Raw genomic sequence first — 3508 nt, 5'->3', positions numbered from 1 at the left:
ACTGTTTACCTACTGGTAGCCTAATGGTGTGCATTTGGTTACAAAACACTTTGTCAACGGATTACTATTTTTTATTGTTACTGATATGTGAACAGTGTGATTGTTATTAAGATATCTTGGTGTGTTAGTAGTTACCAAACTGTTTAGTAATACGTAACTAAATTAGTTGAGTAATGGTAGGGAACTGTTCAGTTATAAATAAGAAACCTAGTTGAGTAATGGTATTATGGTTAATGAAATCTAGCTTATAGTATTTACATACTTATTTTTTTGCAGTAGATGTAATTTGCAAGCTAAAATGTAAACCTATACCAATATTGTGTCTGTTTGTTCAAAAACCAACAAACCCATCGGTACATTTACATTTCAGTAACAAACTACATCTGTTACAAAAAAATAAGAATAAAGATACTATTACAAGCTAGATTTCATGAACCGTACCTACCATTACTCTACTAGGTTTGTTACTTATTAGTAATAAGTTATAACTAAACAGTTTGGTTAATTAATATTGGCTAAAGTTACTGATTTGAAATAAAATTATACATTACTTTCTACTTATTTATTTTTCGTCTCACATACATAGGTAGGTACGAGTATACTTAATCAAAATTGACAATCTCAATATCAAAATTAAAAATACAAACCTATAAAACTTACAGATGAAACATAAACATAGCTTTTACTATGAGACGATTTTCCAGAATTAAAAAGGGCTGTTTCATACGTTTTCCAATGAGCAGTGGCTTCTTGTATGAAATATCTATTTTTTATCCAGGAGGATGGTTTGACCCGCTTCAGTATTATTTATAACATAGCTTCGAAATAGCATTTTACCTTAATTATTAATCAGTTATTTGAGTTACAGTCATAAAAACAAGTCTACAAAAATTTAATAATATTATGATGTCATTTGTATACATTCAAAAATAACTCTATCATTAACAAAAATATTTTTAATCATCATAAATGAAATTACACAAGCTTTTTTTAAGTAGGAAGGTATCTTCACTTGTAATTTGACAGCAATTATATAATATTATGCATTATTCATTAAATATGTTTTCATTAAGTTGGCATTAAACAAATAAAAATTCAACCTTACTAAAGTACCTACCTACCTGCAAAACTTATTTATACATACACATTCTGTATCTGTTCTGTTTCTGGAGCTCCAAATCATCTGAAGTATCGTTTTGTTGTAGTTGCTTTTTCTATATTTTCATCCACAGGACAGGACACTGAAAAAATTAAACAAAGAATTAATTTATTTAGAGAAGGACGACTACACCAGAGAGCTAAATCTACACTCGCACATGCTAAGAAGATTGTACTTACATCACTTTGCTGGTCTGACGGAAAAGCATCTGTTAGCATATTTTTAACTGTGGATAGTTGTTTTATCAGTTTCGCTGTGTCCAATCATAGGTACCAGTCCCTTTGTTGTCCTCGGCCAACATTAACAATGTTTCAAAGTCAATGCCATGTTCTAGAATATAATTGTAAACATAATTCAGAAATAATGATTAAATGCTGATACACACTAAGTACCTACATAAAAAAACACGCAACACTGTACATATCAAACCATTTAAAACGGGCGGGACAAATATAATATCACTTGTATTAAAAATGCGAAAGTATGGATATTTGTTAGTTCCACATTCCACTATCACGCCTAGGTACACTAAAATTTCCATGAAATTTGGCACACAGACAGTTTATACAGTTTATACCCTACTATGATTTATGCACCTACTTTGAAGGTCTAGATCTAGATATTCCAACAATCAGGATCAGGGTGTCGATAAAGGGGCAGCCCACGACGACGGGACTATTTTAAGTTAAATTTTTGTATGGGCAGAAAAAAGCATGATGCAACCACCATACAACTACCTATTACCTACTGTGAATATACTTACTACCAGGGTACATACCTTTAAATTTCGGAATGTAGGTACATCTCGAGGCCCCACGACTTTAAATAATCTTCTATGATAATATCATAGAAGATTGATATTGTCAGGCTCAGCCAGCTTTGTGCCTTCGTCAGACACTGCCGCCTCCGCGAAGTCGCTCATGTTCTTAAATATTCGGCCAGGCGCTGTACGGTACAACTTTTTTACGAAAACCATTAGGCACCTGTTGTAGAAACCGTACCGCACCGTAGAAACAATAGTGTAAACACTAATTACGAGGCACTCCTTTTGCTGACTCCAAATAAACACACTCACTGATCACTGAATAAAATTGAAACAGGACAACGTACAGGCTAAAATATCAAAGAAAGTTTGATTGTTATTTTTGAAATTGTTAGATTATTTGTAATTAAAGTTTGACTATATTAATACAGCATTTAGTACGGTTGTTATCAGTAAAATAAATAGGGTATCACCTATAAAACCTTTGTAGATAATAAATAAAGTAACATGTTATTATCAAATTTATTAAGTTTTTTAATGTCTACAAAAGTTTGGTAATTCACTAAATGTACACGTTTTGTAAAATATGATCATATATTAAATAAATAATAAGCAAATAGTTATGTTATGTATTAGACATCGGTTTTGTTGCTATAGAAAAACTAATTGGTTTACGTTGTTTCAGTTACTAGTAACCAAACGTTTTGTAACTTATTAACCTACTACATTAACCCAACTGCCTTTGAGAACACACACTAAACTAGTTATGTAATAAATAGTCAAAGTTTATTTATTAACGACTAAAGTTTGTTTAAAATTTAAGTAACAAAACTAGTTTGGTTGATTCTTTTTTTCAGTGTATCTCCAACCAAATTACGTTAAAATCGGTTAAACGGATGGGCCGTGAAAAGCTAGCAAACAGACAGACAGACAGACAGATAGATACACACACACTTTCGCATTTATAATATTAGTATAGATTTATGTCAAGGTAGGTAGGTATGTCGTCGATTTTGGATCTAAAGGATTTGCTATATATCTATGACACGCCCATAGAAATTCAATATAAATATAAAACCAAACTTTGTCTAATAGAAGAATTTAAATTCTGAGGCGGCTGGGATCTATAGGTACTTTGATGCTGAGCTTACTTTGATTTTGTTCAGGTACCTATGTACCTGTAACACTGTCCCGGCAAAGTCAAAGTCCGCTCTACAGATCTCAACCTAAGTCTGAACAAACTCTAAGCCTGAGATCAATAGAGCGTAGGTACTTAGCCACTACTTAGCGTATACTTTGATTTTGCTCAGACTTTACTCAGAGATATTAAATCTGTCTCATCTTACGAATAAGTAAGTCTAAGCGAAGTCAAATTACGTATTATAGATCTCAGCCTAAGCTTACTTAATAGGCCTAAATCTAATTTTGTTACTTCCCAAGTTAAGGTCACAACTCACGACCAAGCAAACTTTTCATCGAAATACAATATATCTTAATTAAAATTCCAAATGGTCATCAAGTTTTCATCTCAATTACCGTATCAAGCCAGCCATCATCAGATTTCTGCTGCTGCTGCTATACCAACA

General features: G+C 32.2%; 1 long non-coding RNA gene across 1 annotated transcript; it reads right to left on the bottom strand.

The window, feature by feature from the left end:
• Positions 1-453: 453 nt before the first annotated feature.
• LOC138402866 (uncharacterized) lies at positions 454-2503 on the bottom strand. The gene is made up of 3 exons (XR_011237201.1): positions 1938-2503; positions 1339-1489; positions 454-1241 (listed from the first exon to the last, which is right to left on the bottom strand). It is a non-coding gene; the product is annotated as an uncharacterized lncRNA (long non-coding RNA).
• Between the last annotated feature and the right edge of the window lie 1005 nt (positions 2504-3508).

The sequence above is a fragment of the Maniola hyperantus genome, chromosome 10 (assembly GCF_902806685.2).
Source record: "Maniola hyperantus chromosome 10, iAphHyp1.2, whole genome shotgun sequence".
Classification (NCBI taxonomy): domain Eukaryota; kingdom Metazoa; phylum Arthropoda; class Insecta; order Lepidoptera; family Nymphalidae; genus Maniola; species Maniola hyperantus.
Note: the sequence above shows the minus strand (reverse complement) of the source record. Positions and strands in the feature narration are given on the sequence as shown.